The sequence below is a fragment of the Cervus canadensis genome, chromosome 4 (genome assembly GCF_019320065.1).
Source record: "Cervus canadensis isolate Bull #8, Minnesota chromosome 4, ASM1932006v1, whole genome shotgun sequence".
In the NCBI taxonomy this organism is placed as follows: domain Eukaryota; kingdom Metazoa; phylum Chordata; class Mammalia; order Artiodactyla; family Cervidae; genus Cervus; species Cervus canadensis.
The window spans coordinates 9,206,273-9,234,068 of record NC_057389.1 but is presented as its reverse complement, the minus strand read 5'-3'; the positions used below and the strand labels follow the sequence as shown (position 1 = coordinate 9,234,068).

Sequence of the window (27,796 nt, the reverse complement as noted above, 5' to 3'; positions counted from 1 at the left end):
ACCCGCACTATGCCCATTAAAGTCCAAGCCATCATTAGATTTTGCTTAGATTCTTGCAGTAGCTGTTGACATGGCCGCAGGCTCCCGCTGTCTAATCTCAATATAGTGGCCAAAGTGATTTTTGAACCACATGTCAGGTCATGGCTCTCCTCTCCTCAAAAACCTTCCAATGGCTTCTCATCTCATTCACAGTAAAAGTCAAGTTCTAACAAAGCTGATGCCCATCTACCCGTTGGACTTTATTTCTACATTCTTCCTGTCATAAGCCAAACATATAGCCCACTTGGATCTTATATTTCCTCTTCCCAGCCTGGAGTATCCTCTTCCCAACTCTTCGCCCAGGTAGCTGCCAGGGCCTATGCTTTTATTTCCTCCAGGTTTTTGCTTCTCTGTAAAACATGTGCTGAATCCCTTGTTTAAAATTAGGAGCTTACTTTGCTCAACAACACACCAACAATCCCTAACTCCTTTTCGTGCTTTTTCTTTCTTCTTTGCATTTGTTAATATCCAACAATATATATTTCATTTTGTTGTAGTTCAGTTACTAAGTTGTGCCTAACTCCTTGCAACCTTAGGAGCTACAGCATGCTGGGCTCCCCCATCCTCCACTATCTGTCAGAGTTTGCTCAAATTCATATCCATTGAGGGGGTGATGTTATCTAACCATCTCATCCTCTGTTGCCCCCTTCTCCTTTTGCCTTCATCCTTTCCCAGCAGTAGGGTCTTTTCCAGTGAGTTGGCTCTTCACATTAGGTGGCCAAAGTATTAGAGCTTCAGCTTTAGCATCAGTCCTTCCAATGAATATTCGGGATTGATTTCTTTTCGGATGGACAGGTTTGATCTCCTTGAAGTCCAAGAGACCTTCCGGAGTCTTCTCCAACATCACAACTTGAAAGCATCAATTCTTTGGCACTCAGCCTTCTTTATTGTCCAACTCTCACATCTGTACGTGACTACTGGAAAAATCATAGCTTTGACTATACAGACCTTTGTCAGCAAAGTGGTCTCTTTGCTTTTTAATATGCTGTCTAGGTTTGTCATAGCTTTCCTTCCAGGGAGCAAGCGTCTTTTAATTTCATGGCTGCAGTTACTGTCTACAGTGATTTTGGATCCCCAAAAAATAAAGTCTGACACTGCTTCTTTTCCCTCTTCTATTTGCCATGAAGGATACCATGATCTTAGTTTTTTAATCGAATTTGTTTTCTGTCTTTCTCCATCAGAGCATAAGTTCCCTGAGGGCAAGAACCTTTGTTTTATTCATTGTTATATCTATAGCTTTAAAAACAATGCTTAGCACATATTCAGTTCAGTTCAGTTCAGTTCAGTCGCTCAGTCGTGTCCGACTCTTTGTGACCCCATGAATCGCAGCACGCCAGGCCTCCCTGTCCAATACCAATTCCCAGAGTCTGCCCAAACCCATGCCCATCAAGTCAGTGATGCCATCCAGCCATTTCATCCTCTGTCATCCCCTTCTCCTCCTGCCCCCAATCGCTCCCAGCATCAGGGTCTTTTCCAATGAGTCAACTCTTTGCATCAGGTGAACAAAGTACTGGAGTTTCAGCTTCAGCATCAGTCCTTCCAATGAACACCCAGGACTGATCTCCTTTAGGATGGACTGGTTGGATCTCCTTGCAGTCCAAGGGACTCTCAAGAGTCTTCTCCAACACCACAGTTCAAAAGCATCAATTCTGCGGCACTCAGCTTTCTTTATAGTCCAACTTTCACATCCATACATGACTGGTGGAAAAACCATAGCCTTGACCAGATGTACATTTGTTGGCAAAGTAATGTCTCTGCTTTTTAATATGCTATCTAGGTTGGTCATAACTTTCCTTCCAAGGAGTAAGTGTCTTTTAATTTCATGGCTGCAGTCACCATCTGCAGTGATTTTGGAGCCCAAAAAAATAAAGTCTGACACTGTTTCCACTGTCTCCCCATCTATTTCCCATGAAGTGATGGGACCAGATGCCATGATCTTAGTTTTCTGAATGTTGAGTTTTAAGCCAACTTTTTCACTCTCCTCTTTCACTTTCATCAAGGGCTTTTTCATTCCTCTTCACTTTCTGCCATAAGGGTGGTGTCATCTGCATATCTGAGGTTATTGATATTTCTCCCAGCAATCTTGATTCCAGCTTGTGCTTCATCTAGCACAGCATTTCTCATGATGTACTCTGCATATGAGTTAAATAAGCAGGGTGACAATGTATAGCCTTGATGTACTCCTTTCACAATTTGGAACCAGTCTGTTTTTCCATGTCCAGTTCTAACTGTTACTTCTTGACCTACATACATATTTCTCAGGAGGTAGGTCAGGTGGTCTGGTATTCCCATCTCTTTCAAAGTTTTCCACAGTTTTTTGTGATCCACACATTCAAAGACTTTGGCATAGTCAACGAAGCAGAAGCAGATTTTTCTGTTGGAACTCTCTTGCTTTTTCAATGATCCATCGGATGTTGGCAATTTGATCTCTGGTTCCTCTGCCTTTCCTCAATCCAGCTTGAACATCTGGAAGTTCTTGGTTCACATACTATTGAAGACTCTCTTGGAGAATTTTGAACATTACTTTGCTAGCATGTAGATGAGTGAAATTGTCTGGTAGTTTGAACATTCTTTGGCATTGCCTTTCTTTGAAATTGGAATGAAAACTGACCTTTTCCAGTCCTGTGGCCACTGCTAAGTTTTCCAAATTTGCTGGCATATTGAGTGCAGCACTTTCACAGCATCATCTTTTAGGACTTGAAATAGCTCAACTGGAATTCCATCACCTCCACTAGCTTTGTTTGGAGTGATGCTTCCTAAAGCCCACTTGACTTCACATTTCAGGATGTCTGGCTCTAGGTGAGTGATCACACCATCATGGTTATATGAGTCATAAGATCTTTTTTGTACAGTTCTTCTGTGTCTTCTTGCCACCTCTTCTTAATATCTTCTGCTTCTGTTAGGTCCATACCATTTCTGTCCTTTATTGAACGCATCTTTGCATGAAATGTTCCCTTGATATCTCTAATTTTCTTGAAGAGATCTCTAGTGTTTCCCTTTCTATTGTGTTTAGTCTTTCCCATTCTATTTAGCGCTCATAAATCTTTATATCATCAACATTTGTGTATGCTCATAGCTTTTCTCAGATTTCAAAACAGATCTAAAACTTTGAACTTGGTATGAATCTCTGAACTTACTCTGTAATCCTTACTGCCAGAAATTTGTTGCTGGTGAGAGAGCGAAGACAAAGGAGAGCATTATTCCTTCCTGCTCACTTGCACGTCCCAGTCATAAGTTCAGTAGCTCAGACATGTCCAAGTTCTCCTGAACCCTCCAGAGTAGAAGTGCTAGCTTTGTTATTTTGAACTCTTACATTTTCTGTTTACACAGTGATGAAATAAGCTGAGTCCTAGAGTAAATTCGTTTGTGAGAACAATAGCAAACAGACAAACAAAGTAGACCAACAGTGAAACAACATAGTATTGTTTGAGAAAAAATGGAACAGGATGCCCCTTACTAGAAAATTTCCGAAGTTCTTTATTCCTTTTAGTAAAATAAATGTTTATAATGATATAAGAATCTATTAACAAATATAGTACCATGTGATTATAAAGTAAAATATAAAATTGCATATTTATAAATTAGTAAATTTTTTTCACTTTATTAAGTTTGTGTGGGATTACTATTGTGCTTTGCCGCTCAGTCGTGTCCGACTCTTTGCGATCCCGTGGACTGTAGCCCACCAGGCTCCTCTGTCCATGGAGATTCTCCAGGCAAGAATATGGGAGTGGTTAGCCGTTCTCTTTTCTGGGGGATTTTCCCAACCCAAGATCAAATTCAGGTCTCCCACATTGCAGGCAGATACTTTACCATCTGAGCCACCAGGGAAGCCAAGCATTTAGTTGTCCAAAATATTTAGGTGTCCAAAATATTTGAATATTATTTTAACTTTAAATTTTCACATCTTCACTTTCATGTATATAATTCTGTAATATACTAGAACTGCCTTCGAGAAAGAGTATACATAGAACTGGGGCAAAATAATATTTTGGAGAGAATATTCATGTTGTCACTAGATTCTATTCTAAACTGACAGTGCTCTTTTTTGATTTGTTTTGTTTTCTGGCCAGTACTGTATATGGAAATTTCTCCTTTCACTTATGAAAGAAAGTACATGTTATGTCTCTTGTACTCTGTGAAAATGTGCAGCTCTGGCAGTTACGCTGGATGGTTTTGCTGGAGTAATTAAAACACAGATGGAGCTCATTTCTTTCCCAAGTGTTTGATTGGCAGATACTTTGTGATCAACACTTCTTTCAGCTGAACACATCGGCACCATCTGCCTTCAGCTGACTTAGCGACTGGTCGCAGTGGAGTTTCCTAATCATCACATGGGCCACTTTAAATAGCGTATATTTCTCTTGCTGAAGCCTCAGATGGTTTATGAAAAAAATTACATACAGTATATAAGAATTTTCATGAAGTTGGCTTGCAACTTAATGAAATACTCATACATATTTTTTGAATTGACTATTCCCTTGCTCTGATTAAAATATTTAAAGCGTAACATAAATCACTGCATCTTAAAAAGTTGACATTTCTAGACGAAGTTAGCTGATAGGGCATCGTGAGGTTGTTAGAGATTATTTCAGTTTGGGGTCCTGTGTTTTGAACCATCAGTGCAAGTACTAATTACAAATAAAACATACTGTATTAAGCTGTCCCCAAACCCAACACAAATAGCACAGAAGGATTTGCTAATTTTAAACATTTTGTATATTTATTACTTTTGGAAATGGTTCTTTATTACTATTGGTAATTACTCCTTTATTTAAATATCAGGATAAGAATTATATAGAAATTTAGGTTCATTCAATTTTGTTGCAAGTAAGTGGATGTGGGTTGATTATTTTGTGGAAAAACATACATTCAGGTCTTGGAAACATAGAAAGAATGGCTTTTTAACAAGAAGAAAAAGATATTTATTTTAGTTATCCTACAAATATATTTTGAAATATGTAGTTGTACAAACATATAGTCTAGAGTTATGAGGAATACACATTTATTATGCATAAAACATGAATTCTCTATATAATTAATTAATGGAAAACTTTGCCGTCCAAATGAATACTTAGTTATGACTGCCAAGATGAAACATGCTATGGAGTACTTATAGGGGAAATCGAAAGAATTAGACTATTGCTTCCAGAATGTTAGAACAAAGAATGAAGGAATTAGGTTGAGAAACATTCTGAGGAACCTTGGAATACACTCACTGCCTTTGGTTTCTGTGGAAACACAGTTATGGTAAAGGGCAGGAGTGACTTGGGACTTTGGCAAGAATTTTAAGATAAATTTATGAAGCTTATCGCTCTATGTGAAGTGAAAAATAAGATGAATTTTGAAGGTGAACCAACAGCAAAGAAGGAAAATAGTTACAAATGTATAGAAATGTATCATCTCCTAGTGCCAGAAATCTTTAAAGATAAACTTTGAATTAGCTTCTTATTTTGTTTGAATATGTAATCACCTCTATTCAGGCTTGGAACTTTGTAAGGTAAGGAGTGGGATTGGGAAGAAAGAGTTTTAACTTTATTTGAAATGCATTTCAGCTTATTTGGTAAACATTTATCCTAAGATGTCAACATTCTCCCGAGGGGAAGGATATGACTAATTTTGATACAATGGACTAGGATGTGTCCCATAAACAGGGCACTGCAGAAGTTCCAAGAAGGGAGTTCCCAAATCAAGAGGAGCCCCCCACCACCTGCGCATAAATATATACGCTCATTCACTTGGTTCTCCTGCTCTGACTTTCTATGTCTTCTTCCCCAACCCATTTCTTCTTTCTGTGCCAGTTGTATTGTGTCAACATTTGCCGTATAGTTTTGCATTGGTAAACACCCTTCTTATATTATGATTATATAATACGAATAGAATTGATGCTTTTGAACTGTGGTGTTGGAGAAGACTCTTGAGAGTCCCCTGGACTGCAAGGAGATCCAACCAGTCCATCCTAAAGGAGATCAGTCCTGGGTGTTCATTGGAAGGACTGATGCTGAAGCTGAAACTCCAATACTTTGGCCACCTCATGTGAAGAGTTAACTCATTGGAAAAGACCCTGATGCTGGGAGGGATTGGGGGCAGGAGGAGAAGGGGACGACAGAGGATGAGATGGCTGGATGGCATCACTGACTCGATGGACATGAGTTTGAGTAAACTCCAGGAGTTGGTGATGGACAGAGAGGCCTGGCATGCTGTGATTCATGGGGTCAAAGAGTTGGACACGACTGAGGTACTGAACTGAACTGATGTAATATGGACCCCTAGAGAACTTTATCCAGTGTTATTTGGATAATAATAACTAACCTTTATTGAGTACTTACTGTGTGTCTGGGCTTCCCTGGTGGCTGAGCTGGTAAAGAATCCTCCTGCAATGCAGGAGACCTGGGTTCAATCCCTGGGTTGGGAAGATCCCCTGGAGAAGGGAAAGGCTGCCCATCCCAATATTCTAGCCTGGAGAATTCCACAAACTGTATGGCCCATGGGGTCGCAAAGAGTCGGACACGACTGAGTGACTTCACTTTCTTTCACTTTTCACCGATGCCTATTCTTAAGGCCAACGGGCAGCTTAGGGACCAACGGGCAGCTCAGAGACAGGTGAGGAAGACTACTCCCGAGTGGAATACAAGTTTCCTTTCATTAATTTTTTTTTTCCAGTTAAAAAGGATTTCTGAGCACCCAGACTAGGTATGGAATGAGATGTGCAAAACTGAACCTCCTGCTTCAAATATGACAGAAGGTGCCCAGGTCTGAGAGCGCGTTTCCTTGTCTCAGTCCCAGGTTTTACATTAACTTTCTCGGGCTTCTTTATTTCCTTGTGGGCAATAAAGTTAAAGGTTCTGGAGTCCCTACCTGTTCTGAAAAAAAAGTTTCTAGTGATAAAGGGCTAATAGTCTATCTGAGCAGACATGAGAAATGCGTGTAAAAAGTTAAATATAGGGAAAAGCTGACATGTTGAAAGAAGTAATAATAGAGGTTGCTCATGAGGACGTGGAGATTGATTGGAGTGGAAGTTGCTTATTGATATGTGGTTACTCATTAAATTGTATATTTAAGGTGGGCATTAAAAATAAAGTACGCTCAAAAATAAAGCAAAGCAAAAAAAGTATATATAATGATATATATTATATATAAAATTAAATATATATATAATGATATATAAATGGTATATAAAGGATACATTAGGAAGCTGGTCTGAGCCCAGTAACAGAGGCTGGTTTATATGTGTAAACTTTGCTCCCTTAAGTATATTTGTTTCATGAAATATGTTTGAGACTTTTTTGATTTTTCTTTTTCCTTGCCTTTTAAGCATTGCATCACATTTTTCTTTGTCCTTCCTTTTTTTTTTTTTAATTAGCTGCTGCCATTTCTTCAAATGACCCTTCTTAGTTTCTTTTTTACAATCTGGCAGCCACTGTGTGAAGCATACGCATCTAGACAGGTCTTGGCTCATAGGTAACACTTTATAAATATTAGTTACACAGAACCATTGAGTTTATTTCACTATTTGTGCTTCAGCATGCTACGTGTTTTTCCGTTTAATCAATTAAATATTCATATACTTTTTTTTACCCTTTTTGTATAGAGATATGTTAGTATACTTTTGAGTATTCATTAAAAATTTTCCTTGGCTCTTTCTTATTTAAAATTCTTATCTTTGTTAAAAATCTTAAACTGTTATTTTACTGCCTCCTGTCACACTGGTGGTCAGCTACTTTATCCAGGGATGCAGAGAGCAAAATAAGAGTGATGGTGGTTGGAACAGATTCTTTTGTCATATCCTGTCTGAAAGTTAAAAGAGTGATTGGCGATGTATGATCCGCTGTTAGGTGGCACCAGTATTAGAATATAAGTAATTAAAATGCATTATACTAAAATGTCCTGCATTGAACGAGATGGAAAGATTGAAGGAAGGGGAACGAGACATAAGTTGGAATAACACTCACCTTAAAAAATGGAGTATTTGGACTTCCCTGATGGTCCAGTGGCTAAGACTCGATGCTTCCAGTGCAGGGGGCCTAGGCTTGATCCCCGGTAAGGAAATTATCCATAGATCCCACATGCTGTAACTTAAGAGTTCTCATGCTGCAACCAAGACCTGGCATAGTCAAATAAATAAATGTTCTTTTAAAAATGAAGTTTTAGGTTTGTTAAGAAGTACAAGATACGGGAGGGATCCGTGTCTGCACTGTTTGTGATGTTCCTTCTGTTCTGCACTATCCCCAGGCCATTGACGTAGTTGACCAGTTAAGGTTTTGCTGGTTTGAACTCATTTTGGGCCATTCTGACTTAGTGCTGAGTATTTTTGGCATTCTTTTTCTCCTCAGTCCCCTAAACTCATGAAGTTCATTCTCAATGTTGCTTACTTCCAAATTTGAAAGGCAGACTGACCCTAGAGAGTGGGGGTAAGAATGGACACTGAAGCAGTGGCCTGCTGTGCAGAGCTTAGTCACCCAGCCGGGTCCGACTCTGCCACCCCATGGACTCCCACCAGCCTCCTCTGTCCCTGGGGATTCTCCATGCCCTCCTCCAGGGGATCCTCCCAACCCAGGGATCGAACCCAGGTATCCTGCATTCCTGGCGGACTCTTTACCATCTGAGCCATAATGGAAGCCCAAGAATACTGGAGTGGGTAGCCTATCCTTTCTCCAGGGGATCTTCCTGACCTAGGAATTGAACTGGGGTCTCCTGCACTGCAGGCAGATTTTTTTTTTTTTTACCAGCTGAGCTACCAGGGAAGCCCAAAACAGTGGCATAGGCATGAGGAGTTGGGATGTGGTAGATAAAAATGAGGTGGGCAGGGTGGACCGTGGTTTGGTCCTGGAAGGCAGTGTGTGACTTCCCATTCTCCAGCAAGTAGAGGTAGGCTGGATCTGTTTCCTTAGGCAGGTAAGAACAAGGAGTATTGAGGCTCAGTAACACATGATTATAACCCTGGCTCCCAGGAGAGCTAACTCTAAGCTGCCCAAAGGGTTTGGTGGTTTAATTTATACTGGTTTTGATAATTAAGGGTATCTAACCTAAGAGTGTTGATAGAGCACAAATAGGCAGTGGGAGCTGTGGTGTCTAAAGTCATGGGGACAAAGGGATCAGATTAGAAAACTTTATAAAGAAGATAAACATGTTGCCAGTGTTCTTTGTACAATGTCACTTCAAATTCTCAATTCTTTATAGTATAGTTTGATAGGAAGCCAGAGTAGACTCTAAGCCTCAAGATTAATGAATTCCCAAATGGACATTAACACCAAGATCTCTCAAATGAAGAGAAACAGAGCATCACTTACATTTTTAAAGAATCCTGGACTATCAGAATCTAAATGCCAAAGTTAGATTACAAAACTGCAACATGCTATAAATGTTTACATTAAATTTGTTAGACTCCTCTTAACACGGTTACAAAATACAGTGCCTGGATGTGTAGTGGAATTTGAGGATAACACTAGAAATCCAAATTTATGGTTTCCCCCCGCCAGCCAATTGCTTGTTCTTTTCCCACTGCCAATCTTACAAAATTTCTGAATAATGAATATTTAAAATTTTCAAATAGATGTGATTGAAGCTATTTTATAGAATTGTACAATATTGAGGACCAAAAAGTTCTCAAACATTATCTCTTTGAAATAGAAAAATTGAGGAAGAGAAGAATTGAATGAAGGTTAGAGTTACAGAGAAGACAGAGAAAATATTTCTTAAAAGCTACTCAGAATTCCTAGATCCTCCACGTTTTAAACTTTTATCACCACAGCGGAGAATTTTAACAGTATCACAGTTTGTTATAGGCATGAATAAAATGACAATATTTGCTTAGCAATGCTGAGTTGAAATAGAGTCACAGATTGCTATAAAGTCTTACTACACTCCAAGGAAGAAAAGTAACAAGAGAATTAAAATAATTTTTTTAAACAAAGTAGGGATGAATGATACATTATACCCCCAATATTAAAAAATACTAATCTGAGGTTAACATATTTTTTCTCCTTAATAGGTTTCATTTTGAGTATCTGATTGTCACGTTGACCTTGGGTGGGAAGTAATTAGACACGAAAGACTGAGCAACTGAATGGTTCAGCCTTCTTGCATCTGTGACTTGCTTCCTGGAAGGAAGACTGGAGCAGATGTCAAGCTACAGCCAGGGTGAGCAATTAAAATCAAGTAGTCTTCGGGCACCCTGGACTAAGATTTATAGAGTTTGGATCCTCTCTTTCCCATGGGCCTGTTTTCCGAAAAATGGGTATGAAGGATGAAATGGAAAGTAACCTAGAAGGAATCTCTGAACTCTGGTGGTCCTGAGGTTAAGTTTATTAGAAACCCTAAGATCCCATGCTTGCTCACTTTTGATGGATCTGTCCTCACGTTTACTTTGTCAAGCAGTTTCTGGCCTTGTGATAACACAGCCACAGGAAGGCACTGACTGTGTCTTGGATAGACTCTGACCGCACAAAAGATATCAGTTTATTCTCTCTCTTTTGTGTGTGTTTCTAGTTTACTAAGCCTTAAGTTAATTTTCCTTAACAGTTATTTTATTGTGGTTAGGAGCACTGGAAACATTTAACATGACATTTGGTTTGTTAAAACCCCACAAAGCTAGCAGATGGTCGAGGGAAGCAGCACTCAGGATGCCATTTGATCCTTAATTTAAGACCATACTGGATGCTGCATCTGGAAGAAGAGCTGTGCCAAGAACATTGCTGTCGAATGAGAGACTCTGTTATTCATAAATATTTAGGAAAAATCAGAAGCAAGTGTTCATGAGCATAGTTCATTTCAGTTCAGTTCAGTCGCTCAGTCGTGTCCGACTCTTTGCAACCCCATGGACTGCAGCACGCCAGGCCTCCCTGTCCATCACCGTTTCCTGGAGTTTACTCAAACTCATGTCCGTTGACTCGGTGAGGCCATCCAACCATCTCATCCTCTGTTGTCCCCTTCTCCTCCTGCCTTCAATCTTTCCCAGCATCAGGGTCTTTTCAAATGTCAGTTCTTCGTATCAGGTGGCCAAAGTATTGGAGTTTCAGCTTCAGCATCAGTCCTTCCAATGAACACTCAGGACTGATCTCCTTTAGGATGGACTGGTTGGATCTCCTTGCAGTCCAAGGGACTCTCAAGAGTCTCCTCCAACACCACAGTTCAAAAGCATCGATTCTTTGGTGCTCAGCTTTCTTTACAGTCCAACTCTCATATCCATACATGACCACTGGAAAAAACATAGCCTTGACTAGATGAACCTTTGTTGGCAAAGTGATGTCTCTGCTTTTTCATATGCTGTCTAGCTTAGTATATGAAACCAAAGAGGTATCCCATTGGAGGAGGATTCTGCAAACACTTCCAAATCTGTGGTATTTGGCTCTGATGGTAAAAAAAAAAAAAAAAAATCTGCCTGCAATGCGGGAGACCTGGGTTTGATCCCTGTGTTGGGAAGATCCCCTAGAGAAGGGCATGGCAACCCACTCCAGTATTCTTCACTGGAGAATTCCAGAGACAGAGGAGCGTGTGGTATACAGTTCATGGGGTCTCAAAGAGTCAGACACAACTGAGCGACTAAGCATAGCACAGTATTTATTTATGTAACGTTTTAATAAACCTATGGAGAATAGGCTTTTATAATGAAAATTTTATGGCTCTGTTTCTTTATTTTATTCATTCTGTGTACAAATGGAAGTTTTCATTTGTAATAGTCCCTGAAATAGTCATTATGTGTTTAAACCCCTCACACCAAATGTAGAATCTCCAAGTTTTTGTCTTTAACTATTTCCCCAATGCTTACAATATTAAAAAGCTTAGTATAATTAATTGGTAGCACGTATAACTGTGATAGCTGGCATCTAGTGACTTATCCTGTTATTCTTTTTTTTTTTTTTTGGTCTTTTTTCAGAAGAAAGTTTGGGTAGTGAATCTCCCTAGACACGAGTGGTTTTGGATTCTCTAATAAAGTCATCTTCCCTTCAGGATTTCAAGTTTTAGATCTATGCTTGGGGTGGGAAATTAAATGTTGCCCAATTCAAATAGATTATCAGTAGTTCAAGACAACAAAGAAGAGAATCAATAGCAAGCAGTCTTCCTAAGAACCTGACCATTTACTGTTTGCTTGTGTATGAGATGACCTATTGAATACCAGTTTTTGTTTTTTTTTTTTTAATTGAAGGATAATTGCTTTACAGAATTTTGCTGTTTTCTGTCAAATTTCAACATGACTCGGCCATAGGGATACATACATCCGCTCACTCTTGAACCTCCATCCCCTCTCCCTCCCCACCCCACCCCTCTAAGTTGAGTTTCCTGAGACATACAGCAAATTCCCGTTGGCTGTCTGTTTTACGTACGGTGATGTTAAGCTTCCATGTTACTCTATCCATACATCTCACCCTCTCCTCCCCTCTCCCCATGTCCATAGGTCTATTCTCTATGTCTGTTTCTCCACTGTTGCCCTGTAAATAAATTCTTCAGTACCATTTTTCTAGATTCCGTATATACGTGTTAGAATATGTGAATACCAGGTTTTAATGTTAGCATTCTGTGCTGGAAAGACTGTTTAATGTGGATTTATATGTCACTGGCCTGGAGTTCAGGCTCCAGGAGAACAGGCTGTGTGAACCTGTCAAGTTGTGCAACCTCTTTGAGTTTCAATTTCACCACCAGTAATCAGAGTACGTTTGGGAATAACACTGCTTTCTTGTACTGAAGTATTACGAGACATGTATGAGCTTGTTTCTGAAAGTCGTTTGTGCATTGTAAAACCTGGGTTTGAATTCTGACTCTACCACTTTCTGACTTGTATTTTTGGATAAATTGCCTAATCAGTAAAACTGTATTTTCCACCATTTAAAATGAGAATAAGCACACAATGTTTGCAAACTGATTATTGTAGAGGAGGAGCTCAAAAGATGTTAATTGCTGTTACCACTTATTATTATTATTATTTTTACTAAATCTCTGTGACTGTATAGTCTAGGGATTTAAAATAATGACGCAGAATTTTGCTTAGTTATTTTAAGTCTATCCCAACAGATATTTATTTTTACTTGAAAACCTGGTACTCTTCATACTTTCCCATAAATTAGAATAACTTTTAAGCTGTTTGTATGTAGAATGAGAATTTGCTTCCTAAACAAATAATGTCCCCTCTATATGTAGTGTTTTAACTTTCTGATATAAAGGACTAAGAAGGAATGGGTGTCTCTCAGGTTTTAGATTTTTTTTTTTTTTTAAATTTTGAGAGGGAAAAAACCTTTGAGGGCCCTCTGGGCTGCTCATGCTGTCTCTAGAGAATGTATTTGAGATGCACCAGTGATTGCTTTACCTCTTAAAATCCATTTAAAGAGTCAGCCTCAAACCTTTTTCCTGAGGTAATGGGATTAGTGCTCTGTTGGGACTGCAATCCTTGAGGATACAAATTTGTTTCTAAATGTTCTAGCTAGTAATCCTATGCTCCTGGACAAGTTTTACCATGTAACTGCCACTCTTGGAATGGAAAACACAGACCTCGGACCTCTGTCTGCCTGATTAGAATCCAAAGGCTTCAGCCTGAAGTATTCAGTCTTAAAATACTTTAGCTGCTCCTTACCTTTTTTCTTTGATGTTGGTGTCATTGAGGGAACGTGATGGTTTACCTGAATTCAAGAGTACAGTAATGATGCTTTCCTAAGCCAGTCAACAGTACGTGAAAAATTCTTTTAAGGTCCTTAATTTTTTACTACTTTAAAAATAAAATATGCTAAGAGATATTTTCAGTTTAAGTATATCCCTTATAATTAAAAATGTTCTGAGGCAACTTGTTTGGTTGGAATTCATTACAAAAGGAGTGAAAGTCAAGAACCAGTCTGTTCTTTTCTTTTCTGTCCTCTTTCAACAAGCCAGCTATTAATCCCTGGAGTGATGATATAGGTAGGTTGAGACATTATGAGCCCTAGAACATAAAAACAGATAAAATATTAGTAAACTTGCTTTCTGACACCTTCCTGATCATATTCTATTACTCTTATTATTTTAAATTATATCCTAACATCAATAATGAACATTTTAGATAAGTATTACTAATTTTAGCAAATGTCTGTAAATTTGAAACATCCCAAGTCTGTTTTTATGAAGGATACTTTTCTACAGCTAGCATTCAGTGGAATGTAAGATATAAATTATGTATCTTTTGAAGGTCACTGTGAGTTTAATATAAAAACCACTCAGACTATGCCGAATCATTTAGAAAAACTTCTCAATTTTTTTTTTTCTAAAATGTTCTATTTGTCTCCCTTTCTTCTTGGATGTATTTTACTGACTACGTTTGCCTTGTCTTGATGGTGTCTGGTCATAACTTGGAAGGCGGTTGTGTCTGTGCTGTGGAAACCAGGGAGTGTGACCTAGGGAAAGCTGATTTCAGCACTGGAGCTCTGACTTACTGCCCCCTCTCTGACCGTCTAGTGTGAGTTAATACTTAGCCTTTCTGAGCCTCAGTTTTCTCATCTGTGAAATGGGGCTAGAAATACCCTTCCTACGGTGGTGGTGAGGATTACATGAGATTGCATCGTGTCTAACGATGTCTGGCATGTGGGGAGCTCTCAGGCAGTTCAGTTCCCTAGTTCCTGGTGGATGAAAATGAAAATGCACGTGGTCAGGTTTGGACTTCAGCTCTGACCTCAGTCGCTGATGGTTGTTCATTTCTTTGTTTGCTTTTTACTTAAAAAAAAAAAGAAGTGAATGAAGCTATGTGATTTCCAATGTGGATATGGCTTTCACCCTAGGCTTTAAATATGTATGAGTAAATCAACTGCATTTACAAATGACAAACTCTTACCTCATAGAGTTATTTTAGAGACTCCAAGATATATAACAGTTCAGAGACCATAGCACATGCTAAGCACTCAGTGAAAGTAAGTTGTCACTAATAGAAAGATGAGATCTTTGTGATAGAGGTTGGGTACTCCAAAACTGACTAAAAGTCATGTGTACAAAGCATTTTCCAGGTATTCCAATTTAGGTTGATCTTTATGTATTTCATTAGAAAAAAACTAAACTTTAAATGATTATAATTAATAATCAAATTAGCTGGACTTTGAGAATATATTTGAGAATATATTCATATAAACAGCTGCCCCTTTTGGATCTTTAATATATAGTCTTTAAAGAGCCAAAAATTAGCAGTTAGGAGTTCTTTTGTTTTTAGAAAATTGTACTTGTGAGAAATAATTCAGAATATACTGTATCTTTTATTCAAATGTAGACAGATTGTTCATGTATATTTTACCTTTAGAAACCTCAGAATCCAGGGAAGATTAATTAGTCCTTCTTTCTCAGCTCTGGCATTGTACCAGCTCAGTATTCTGCAATATATATGTTTCTTTTTGTATACCTGGCAATATATGTAAATTTCCTTCAGTCTGCTCGGTCAGTATTTCTGTGTGTTTCTGTATATTTCTGTGTACCCAGGGCTTACATCTAGCTGGCATTGCACTGCGTGACGGTCACAGTTGCATGGCTGGCTTTCGTTATGACTGATCAGTACCTGTGTAGTAGCTGGTGTGTGCAATGTTTTGAATATTACCCCTGCCCAGAACTATTCATACCTACATCCCTGTTTCCTCATGGAAGACTAATATAATCTTGCTATGCATTCTTTCTTCGTCTTTCACTCCAGGAAGGTTGGAGTCCCCAGCGTGAGATGGTTCTTAGCTTTTGCCTGGATCTTTCTGTTGAAGAGCTGCAGTATCTTCTGGCTTGTATCTTAATTCTCACTGTACTGAACTCCAGGACTTTATACAGGGTGTGGCGTGCCAGCTCTGAAATGTGTTGTTAGGCCACCTTCGTCATGGGTTATTGACTTTTTCAGAGAATGTTTAGATACAGACTCATAACTACTCATCTGTCCTTCTCCATGACTTGCCTATTACCTGAAATTCCTCTGATGAGAAGACACGTTGGAAAGTCCATCGTTAAGCTTGAGCGGCAGAGGTCTTTGTAGGGGATTTGCTAGTACTAGAAATCAGGTTCACGTTATAAGGAGCATTTAAATCATCTTAGGTCACATCCTAACTGGTCATTTGACACCATCAAATGCCAAGGTTGCCAAGATTGTGGCCCCGTCTACTGCCCCTGTTATGCTGTCTATTTTACTGAATGGTATTCCCCTTCGGTTAATTAAGAATATTGTAGTACATGGCAACTTAAGTATTTTTGCTTTGAAAAAGATGGAGGCTGAGGCTAAAAGAGTCTCACAGATTTAATAGGAACAGCGCTTTTAACAGGGCTCCCCAGGTGGGCTAGTGGTAAAGGATCCATCTGCCGATGCAGGAGACGTAAGAGACGCAGGTTCGATCTCTGGGTCAGGAAAAGTCCCTGGAGGAGGGCATGGCAACCCACTCCAGTATTTTTGGTTGGAGAATCTCATGGACAGAGGAGCCTGACGGACTTCTCTTTGCCACCGGCTACAGTCCATAGTGTCGCAAAGAATCGGACACAACTGAGGCGACTTAGCAGGCAGGCAGGTGCTCTTAACAGATTTCAGATCTCTGACTCTGACTTTTTGGTAATCTGAGAGGGTTTGCAAAGTAACTCAGATGCAAGTAACTCTCTTGATTTATAGTTTAGAGTAGAAAGTTCAGCACAGGTAACTTACTAGCCCAGGGATGGATAAGTTTCAACTTCCATGTCAGATCTAAACAGTTGGGATTTGGACTTTTGGAAGTGATAGGCTTGATATTCTTCAGTTGTATCAAGGTCATATCCCTGATCTGTGGTAGAGTCTGGTCTGAAATCTGGTTCTTTTGGTTTCTAATGTCGTTTTCATTTCTCCTAGTCATTTTATTATAAATCTCATGAAAACCTTTATATTGAATACATTTTTATAACCTTGTAATCCATTGTGTAGGCATGAAAAGTTAAGACTCTGACATTTTTATTATATGCAAAGAAAGTGAAAATTATCTTGTTAAAAATATCATGGTTATTATTCAATTTTGAAAATGCAGAATTAATGTGAGAAAGAAAAATACAGTTTCATATGCACATCATTTTAAGCATGACCCTTCATTATTAAGCTCTTTTTTACAAAGTGTGCCGTCAGCTTTTTAAAGGACACATTTCAACAAGGATTAAATCTTTGGGGAATTAGCCTGAATTATTTATAAGTACAGGCATACCTCAGAGATACTGCAGATTCAGTTCCAGACCAGCACAGTAAAGTGAATATCACAATAAAGTGAGTCACACAAATTTTTTCATTTCCCAGTGCATAAAAAGATGTGTATACTTTGCTGTAGTCTATTAAGGGTGCACTAGCATTATGTCTTTAAAAAGTACATACTTAATTTTAAAGAACACTTTATTGCTAAAATATGCTAACCATCATCTGATTCTTCAAAGAGTCATGATCTTTTTGCAATAGTAACTTAAAGATCACTTAGTGAAGTAAGTCAGAAAGAGAAAACAAATGTATGTCAATGCATACCTATAGAATCTAGAAAAATGGTACGGAGGAACCTATTTGCCAGGGAGGAATAGAGACACAGATATAGACAACAGACTTGTAGACACAGGCTGGGAAGGAGAGGGTGGGAGGAGTTGAAGTGAGTAGCTCTGAAACACACATTACCGTGTGTAAAAGAGAAAGCTAGCGGGAACTTTCTTTATAACATAAGGAGCCCAGTCTGTTGCTCTGTGACAACCTAGAGGTGTAGGATGGAGTGGGAGGTAGGAGGGAGATTCTAGAAGGAGGGGACATGTGTATACCTGTGGCTGATTCATGCTGATGTATGGCAGAAACCAACACAACATTGTAAAGTAATTATCCTCCCATTAAAAATAAATAAAAATAAAGTTTTAAAAATTGACAAGTTGGATACTAATTTAAATTTGAATTAAAGTTTTAAAGAATCTAATTCACGCATCTTAAATCATAATAAGAATATGAATTTGATGTGCAAAAGAAGATCACTGATCACAGATCATCATAACAAATGCAATAATTAATAATGAAAAGCTTGAAATATTACAAGAATGATTGAAATGTGACACAGACATGCAAAGTGAGCAAATGCTGTTGGAAGAATGACGCTGATATGTTTGCTGGATATGGGATTGCCACAAGCTTTCAATTTGTAAAAAATTATCTGCAAATCATGTTAAAACAAGGTAAGCCTGTAATTGCCGAAACATGCACATATATAATGGCACCCCACTCCAGTGCTCTTGCCTGGAGAATCCCATGGACGGAGGAGCCTGGTGAGCTGCAGTCCATGGGGTCGCGAAGAGTTGGACATGACTGAGCGACTTCACTTTCACTTTTCACTTTCATGCATTGGAGAAGGAAATGGCAGCCCACTCCAGTGTTCTTGCCTGGAGAATCCCAGGGACGGGGGAGCCTGGGGGGCTGCTGTCTATGGGGTCGCACAGAGTCGGACACGACTAAAGTGACTTAGCAGTAGCAGCACATATATATGTGTGTGGATAGAAATACATTTATCAGTACAGAAGGGAAATGTTCATACTGTGATGTTATGGATACTACAACTGTATTTCATACCATTTTTAACCCTGTGGGTGTGGTTTGTGTATTTCCCTGGATAACTTTGTTGGCACACAATAGAAATCTAACGAAAATGATAACTCTTTTCTCATATTGTACTTCCCTTAAGTAGAAAAAATTTACTGCAGTGCCCACGTGGTAGAATTTTTAAAGTCTGTTAAGATGCTAAGTGAATTTCATGGCATTCCGCTATGGTATTATCCTTCTTAAAATAGAACTAGTCTCTCTTCCTCACTGTCTGCCTCTCACGTACACTACACCTTCCTCCAGCCATTTGCCTTTCCTGAGACATGCTCTGTTTTCATCTTATCACTTTAGTAACCAGAGGTACCAAAGTCCTACATCCACTGAAACCCAGGCTTTAAAGATTATCTGCAGCTGTTCCCTCTACTTCTTTTATGATTCTCTGTAGCTTGAAAAATTGGGAAATGTCCAAATTAACCACGATCCCAACTTTTCAAACTTTTCTGTGTCCTGGCATTAGAGTTCTACTTTGCGTCTAGCCCTATGTTAATTATTTCAGGGATATACAGTCATTCCTTTTAAACAGGAATACTAAAATATTATTGGAGCTAGCATCCTCTTAAGGCAGGCTCGACACTAACCCTTGCTCACACCTAGGACAAGGTCAAACTAATCCAGTGTATTTTCAGGGGCTTTTATGTTCTCTTTGTTTCCAAATATTATCTCCATTTTCTTTTATTCTTATATACTGCCCTTTATTCTGTAATTACATGCCAGCTTTCTGGTATGAACCGGTTGGAATGCTAAGACATGGGAAACTCAATCACAGAGAAGTGTGTAAGCTGCACAACCGGATGTAAAACCAACTCTAGACAGACAGAAGACAGGACAGGTATGGGGCTAGGGGTGCAGGCTCTGTGTCAGTCAGTCCTGACGTGAAGCCGTTTCTTTGAGACACTGTGTCACTGAACATGTTGAAGTCACATCAGTTCACTTAGACCACTGTTTGCTCCTCTGTACAATGGAGGTAATGCTGTCCCATCAACTGTATTGGTAGATGAAAGCAAAAGCCTATGAAAAAATTGAGCTACTTGCTTAATTTTTAGTCAGTGAGAATGTCAGTTAGTGTGATAACAAAATGCGCAGTGGACACCAGGAGGAGGCGGGCGGTGCCGAAAGCAGCAGCTGAGGCCTGAAGGCAGCTGTGACGGGGGTCGTGTCTTTACCAAAGTCCTTCCTGTTCGCCGGATCTTAGCGGAGGGAGCCCAGCAGCTCTGCCTGTTACTACACCCTGCTGGCGCCTGCAGCTTCGCTTCCCGTTATGGACAAACATTTTAGCTTGTTTTTCTTTGATGATATTATAAACAGGGATTCATCCTTGTCAAGTATTTATTAATTGAAGGTTTCTTCCCTCAAGGAGCTCTTAGGTAGAAATAATATGGACACACAAGAAATGAAGTACAGAGCTTGTTCTCGAAAGATTATCAGTGCTACAGGCTGCTAGGGAAGGGAATGACCACATTGTGGAGATCAAACCTTGTACGAATGACAACTCTTCTTTTCTTGATGTGGCCTTTGACACGACACTTAATGTTAGCCAAAAGGCCGAGAAGCGATTTGATGTGGCCTTTGAAATAAAATGGCATAAAAGTATGTTTGACATAAGGATTCAGTAAGTTTAATCCTGGAACAGCTACTATAGAAGTCATGATTTAGTCAGATCTTGTTTGTGAGATTTTGGTTTTCCTAGAAAAAATTAAGTTTGTTTTTTTTTAAGTGTTTGATTCATTTGCCAGCAATGCTTGAAAGGCAGCTAGAGACTTGGCTTCTTCACATTACAACGAGTGGAGCCCAGAACTACCAAGGTAAAGGCTTCCTGCTCTGGTCCCCCAGAAACCCACATTTTCTGGCAGCAGATTCTGCACTGAGCTTTTTATGATCATCTACTAAGCAGTTACAATACAATGGCCAAAGTACAATATTTGTATGTGTAGGTGTTTGTGGGACCAAAATGCAGAGGTACTGGTATGTCCTTATGTTCATGACTATTCTGTTTCCATAGAGAAGAGAATCAAAGGCATATACAGCTAATTTAATTACTGAATGTGTTTGACATTATTTTTTTTTATTTTTTATTATTTTTGCTTTTGAAACTTTTGGTCAAAGATGGATTCAAAATGTATTCTTTAATTTTACATTGAGCATTTGGTTAAATAAAAGATTTTGTGAATATGTGGAAACTCTCCTGAGTTTAATCAACTTACTGATTCACTAGGCATGTGATGATTTTTAAAAAGGGGAAACATCTCATTTCCATTCTGCATCATTTAGGTAATCTTTTCCCCTTCTTTTTGGAACATTTGGCTTGAATGTGAGTTTAATAGAGTCTGCTAGAATGTCATAGTGTTACTGACGTCCTGCTGTGACCTGTGCTAAGTTTTAGGGGTATAATAGTGAATGAAACACAAAAATCCCTGCTCGCATAGGGATTATAGTCAGAAATTAAGCCTTGTTATTAAAATACTGCCATGAGACTAAATATTTTGGAGCAGTAAAGGGAGATGGGGAGGCTCGAAGCCTAGGGAGGTTGCAGTTTGAGATATGGAGGTCAGCGAAGACCTCGCAGAGAGGGTGACGGTTAACAAAGACCTGAAGGTGAACAAGAGAGGAGACCACTTGATTGCACGTGTGAGTGAAAGTCACTCAGTCGTGTCCAACTCTTTGCGACCCCATGGACCATACAGTCCATGGGATTCTCCAGGCCAGAATACTGGGGTGGGTAGCCTTTCCCTTCTGCAGGGGATCTTCCCAACCCAGGGATGGAACCCAGGTCTCCCACATTGCAGGCGGATTCTTTACCAGCTGAGCCACAAGGGAAGCACACTTGGCTCCGTGGAGTGAGAATGTTCTAGGCAGAGGAAGCAGCAAGTAAGTGCAGAGACCCTGCAGCGTGAAAGACCAGTGAGGGGCCAGCAAGTGTGGAGGCCCATGTGGAGAGCCTGGTTTTGTAGGGCCCTGCATGCCAGGGGAAGTGGTCTGGCTCTTACTGTGGCCCGAATGAGAGGCTCTGGGGGGTGTCAGGCGGAGGAGTGCTATGGACTGCTTTAGCTTCAAAGGCTTACTGTGACTGCTGTGTGTTGAGAACAGATTGCAAGGTGGCCAGGGCAAAAGCATGAGATGAGTTACGAGACAATTACAATAACCAGGCACCAGAAGATGGCATCTGTCTCCTTACCGTGCATTTAATGCTGTGGGTATTGTGTACAGACGCTAGGGCAAGGGGCCATTTTGGTTCACTTTGCAGCCTGTGTTTTTTTTCCCCTTGTGGTTCAGATCTTACATAGAAGGGAAAGAGAGAAATCAATAACTTCATTTTTTTTTTCTGGCCATTACTGGTAGTAATATGAAGCTTGCATATTTACGGCATTTTATCGTTTTCACCCATCCTTACGTGTGTTGCTACCCTGGAGGCTCAGACGGTAAAGCCTCTGCCTATAATGCGGGAGACCCGGGTTTGATCCCTGGGTCGAGAAGATCCCCTGGAGAAGGCAATGGCAACCCACTCCGTATTCTTGCCTAGAAAATCCCATGAACGGAGGAGCCTGGTAGGCTACAGTCCATGGGGTCGCAAAGAGTTGGACATAACTGAGCGACTTCACTTTTCTTTTCTTTATGAGTCTTGTGCTCACAGTGGCCCGTGGAATGGACGCCAGTTTCCAGGTTTATAAGACATGTCAGGGTCACCCAGCTGTCCCTTATCTTTGGGGGTGTGCATATTGACTTCAGTGAATACATACAAGCTAAGCAATGGTCATAATTATCTATTCTAGCAGGATGGGACTCAGGTGCACTTAATGAAATTTAGTCAGCTGCTGACGCATTAAAGAGTATACCTGTCATTGGTGGTGGCTAGGTTGTCAAGCTAAAAAAAAACTTCTTTGTTATTGGAATTGCATCTATAAATTGTTCAAAGGGGATTCTTTATCAATGAGAACACTGATTTTAATTTTCTCCTTTTAAGTGTATCTTTTCTTTTAATAGGATTCACATCTCTAAAGATGAAATAGAAGTGAAAGTGTACCCAAACTGGAAGAATATCCCCCCAATTCAGGGGGAATTATAATGCCAAAAGATATTTAATTTTTGCTGACTAGCAACACTGGGTACAGTGTTTCCTTGTATGTGTCAAAATACTTCAAGAGAAGATGGTTTTCTTATATGAAATTTAAATAATGAGGCTCATGACATTTTACTTTAACCCACATTGGATGCAGTTAAAACATTCAAGTTATATCAAAGAAAATGGCATAGATAACTTTCCTGTAATTTAAATTTAAAATGTGTTTTAAGTGTTTCAGAGAAGATGGGAGATTGTAGAAATTGCTATATGTTATAATAGTTGAGAAAGCAGAGTGTGTATTTTTTTTTCAGAGTGTGTATTTTGTATTCAAAAATATATCATGTACCAGCTGTTGCAAAATTTGAATGGAAAAAAAAACTAAATGGGCAAATACACCTTTGTAGTCAAAGGGAATAATATATCACTTGAATTGTGTTCTTAAATTACCATTTGTCTACAAGATTGAATTTTTGAATGTAACAGCAGTAAAATGCAAAAAAGGCAGGTTAATATAGTGATGTTTATGGAAAAAACTTAAGTGCTCAGGATAGGAATTTGAACTTATGGTTCACACAATAGTTCTCCATTACTTTCTAACAAGTATGACTATTGAACAGATTAATAGTTTATGTTGAAAACCCTACTTTTTGAATGCGCTCTCAATCGTAATATTCCCCATTAAAGATGTATTTATTTTTATTTTTTTCGGTTGAAATAGCAGTATGTGTAAAGTACAGTTGATGTTCTGGCTTTCAATCTGACAAGCTTTTGCAATATGTAGACTGTGGCAGGGTAGTGCTTTCAAATGTTCTTTTTAAACTTTTAGTAGGGAATGATTTCTGGGGCAGCTGAAGGATTGGTACCATGGGGAACATTGGAGATGCTGGTTTATTGTTATTATTCTCTATTCCTGTTCATTATTTTTGTGGACCCCACTTCCTGCCTGCCTCTGTACTTTTCCTTTCTCTTTTCTTGCTGATTGAATTCCTCCTCTCAACTGTATTACTGCGTGCCTCCCATATGCCAAGCATTATTCTAGGAGCTAGAAATACACCTCTCCACTCTCTAGAAACGTACTGTCTCTTGAGGGGGCTGAACAATGTACAACTTAAATGAGGGAATGTGTTCATTGTGAATAGCTCAAGGCTTGGAGAGGTGACAGAGCAGTACAATATTGTAATGTGTGTATGTGTGTGTGTGTGTGTGTGTGTGTGTGTGCAAGCGTGCATGTTCATTCACGTCCGACTCTTTGTGACCCCATGGACTGTAGCCTGCCAGGATCCTCTGTCCATGGGATTTCCCAGACAAGAATACTGGAGTGGGTTGCCTTTTCCTTCTCCAGTTGTGCTGGGGGCGCTGGGGGTAGCACAAAGAGGACGGCTGACTCCACACGGAAGCTGAATCCTGAATGATAAGGAAGAGCAAGTTCTTTTTTCCTTCTTGAGTTCTTTTTTTCCTTCACTCTGGCCCATGGATAGATGGGGAAACAATGGAAACCGTGACAGACTTTATTTTCTTGGGCTCCAAAACCACTGCAGATGGTGACTGCAGTCATGAAATTAAAAGATGCTTGCTAATTGGAAGAAAAGCTATGACAAACCTAGACAGCATATTTAAAAGCAGAGACATTACTTTGCTGGCAAAGGTCCATCTAGTCAAGGCTATGGTTTTTCCAGTGGTCATGTATGCATGTGAGAGTTGGACTGTGAAGAAAGCTGAGTGCTGAGGAATTGATGCTTTTGAACTGTGGTGTTGGAGAAGACTCTTAAGAGTCCCTTGAACTGCAAGGAGACCCAACCAGTCCATCCTAAAGGAGACCAGTCCTGGGTGTTCATTGGAAGGACTGATTTTGAAGCTGAAACTCCGATCCTTTGGCCAGCTGACGCGAAGAGCTGACTCATTTGAAAAGACGCTGATACTGGGAAAGACTGAAGGCAGCAGGAGAAGGGGATGACAGAGGATGAGATGGTTGGATGGCATCACCGACTCAATGGACATTAAGTTTGAGTAAACTCCGGGAGTTGGTTATGGACAGGAAGGCCTGGCGTGCTGAGGTTCATGGAGTCACGGAGAGTCGGACGACTGAACTGAACTGTACTGAGCTGGCCCACAGACTCACAGTAGCCCGGCCGCATCCATGGCTTTCTGTGTACTCAGAGTTGAGGCCAAAGGCAAGCCAGCCCTCTTACCTCTCCTCAGGGATATGGTGTGGATACAGATGACTGACTGCCCTTCCTTTATACACCTTCACATTCTTAACTCCCTGTTAAGAATTCACTAATTATTCTGTATTTTAGAAGGTTGCTTTTGTCCTCTCCTTCCACCAGCCCCTTGCTCGATCCCCCTAGCAACCACACAGCATGTTGAATTTGCCTCTGTTGTAAGCTTTCTCACATTGCCTTGTAACATTTGTTTTCCAACCCTTTCCAAAACGCCATCCCTTCCTGCCCCATTAAAAGCCAGGTAAGCATCATTTCTATTCATCTTTGTATTTCCAGAGGCTTGTGCAGTGTGTGAAACAATTAACTTTCCAAAAGTGTTGTGTTTTTCAACCAAATTAATAGTTTAATTTTATAGTGCTTGCTCTTATAACTTGAACCCATATATATACGCCTTTCCTTCCTAATACCTAGGTGATTAAATGAAAGCAAAATGTAAGGGGCTAATTTAAGTAACTTAATGTATTCTTGTCAATTACGTAAAATGTAAATGCAGTACCTTAATAACTAGTTTCCTCTCTTTTGCTATTTATATTTTCCTCAAAGAGAGTAGGATGCTGAACCACATTTAGAGTTAATCAGAACAAACATTAGAGACATGTAGAAAACAGCATAATTATGATGCACTTTTAGACTGCACAAGTGAAATTAGATAAGTCATTTGAAGATTTGTATGATTCATTATAATGCAGTTGATTATGTGGCTTATCTTAAGTTATAATCTAACACTGGGAAGAATGCCATGACCTAAAGAAATATTTTATGTGGATAATGTCATCATGCATTTACAACAATCAGTATAGATACTTTCATAGAAGAATTTTGAAGTATTTTAAGGCAACATTTAAAAAGAAAATACATTTTTAATATTTAATTGACCGTGCTTTTGTTTGTCTATTCCTAAGATGGAAAGAAATGAATCACAAGTTCATTATTATTTGTCATCTTTTTCGTTACTTTAAAGAAGTACATGAGTATCATCAGTTTACAGATTAGCAGTGGTTGCCTTTAAACAACATGGCATTTTCCCAGTGTTTCTGGTAAAGTCTTATTACCTCTGCATTTCATTTCACTATTTTTAGCCATATAAGTCTTAAAGACTGACTATTATGTTCTTTGGACCTGAATTGCTCCCTCAAAGGGGGAAGAATATAGACAACACAAAGGCTTAAGTTTGTTTCTTTGTGAAAATTGCTACATTTAAAGGCCATTTTCATATTGTTCTTTTTAACATGTCAATTATTATTCAGTTCAGTTCAGTTCAGTCGCTCAGTCGTGTCCGACTCTTTGCCACCCCATGAACTGCAGCATGCCAGGCCTCCCTGTCCATCACCAACTCCTGGAGTTTACTCAGACTCATGTCCATCGAGTCGGTGATGCCATCCAGCCATCTCATCCTCTGTCATCCCCTTCTCCTCCTGCCCCCAATCCCTCCCAGCATCAGGGTCTTTTCCAATGAGTCAACTCTTAGCATCAGGTGGCCAAAGTATTGAAGTTTCAGCTTCAGCATCAGTCCTTCCAATGAAAACCCAGGACTGATCTCCTTTAGGATGGACTGGTTGGATCTCCTTGCAGTCCAAGGGACTCTCAAGAGTCTTCTCCAACACCACAGTTCAAAAGCATCAGTTCTTCGGCACTCAGCTTTCTTCACAGTCCAACTCTTATCCATACATGACTACTGGAGAAACCATAGCCTTGACTAGACGGACCTTTGTTGGCAAAGTAATGTCTCTGCTTTTTATATGCTATCTAGGTTGGTCATAACTTTCCTTCCAAGGAGTAAGCGTCTTTTAATTTAATGGTTGCAATCACCATGAATTATTATTACTAGATACTAAAAAGTTGAATTCAAATGAATGTAATGGAAAAAAGGGAAGGAAGTATATGAATATGATTTAATAATTTCCTACCTTCCATTCTCTTCATATATGACAATGAAGCTTACTTAAATGCCTAAGGTTTTGGTTGAAAAATCAGTCTTATTATTTAAAAGAGAAACATAACACCATTGTAAATTGTACTCTCAAGGTAAATCTCTGGTTTTCTTTTGTTTTTATTGTTACTTCAAAGGGAATGTTTGCTTAATAATGAGTTTCTGTGTGTAAATAAGAGCAGTAAACAAGAAGAAGAAAATAGTTTGGAGAGGCAGAGAATTGCAGTTTCTACTTCCCATTCTAATTCTTTAGTGATAATACATATATTGTGAATGTCCTTTATTCTTGATTAAAATATCTTGATTAAGATGGAATACTTTCTGGTTTTTTACCTTTAATATTCTTTAATAGGAAAAGTTGACAGTGATGGATTGACTAATATGTAATAAATATAGAATCAGAGGCCTGGAATAATCCCTTGAAATAATCACCTTCAACTCCTTGACTCTCAGAAGAAGTACACCTGAGAATTTGAATTCCTAAAGATCTTTAAAGAAAATTCTGTTACTTTTTCATTGTGATATATATCATACATACAGATGCACCCAGAGGGCTTGGACATCTTAAAGAATAGCTAGAAACTCCTATGGAACCACCATCCAGGCCAAGAAACAGAACATGGCTAGTATCCCAGATAACCTGCTCCACGTGAAATGTCACTCACTTTCTATCAAAACTAGTTCCAGTTGTTTTCAAAGTTTCTATTCAAGGATTCCATGTAGAATCATTGTTTTATTTCCCTCGCCCCACATTCAGAGATTTATCATTGGAAAGAGTTAAATGCCATAGAAAGCTTGTCTAGGCAAGAGGTATTTCCATTCCTGGTTCTTTTGAAATGTGTGTAGTGGCTAAAAGTAAAAGTGGGTCAGTTAGGTAATTGTGCTAGTTGATGCATTTGGTTGGGTAAGCTGGGGGAGAGCCTCTTTCTTTCAGTCTTAAATGTGCAGAGACTGAAGATGAAAAGTTACAGATGTTTGGGTGGATGGGGTAGAGAAGAGAGTCTTGGATT

General features: G+C 39.3%; 1 protein-coding gene across 23 annotated transcripts in view; it reads left to right on the top strand.

The window, feature by feature from the left end:
* PAM (peptidylglycine alpha-amidating monooxygenase) overlaps nucleotides 1-27,796 on the top strand; it is a 307,426-nt gene that overhangs the window by 74,199 nt on the left and 205,431 nt on the right. The window contains exon 1 of one of the 23 annotated variants that reach the window (XM_043464547.1): nucleotides 10,028-10,176. The exons of the other annotated variants lie outside the window; for them this stretch is intronic. The gene's annotated coding sequence lies outside the window, so the exon portion shown is untranslated. Of the gene's footprint in view, nucleotides 1-10,027; nucleotides 10,177-27,796 lie in introns of those variants that run through there. 23 annotated transcript variants of the gene reach the window in all.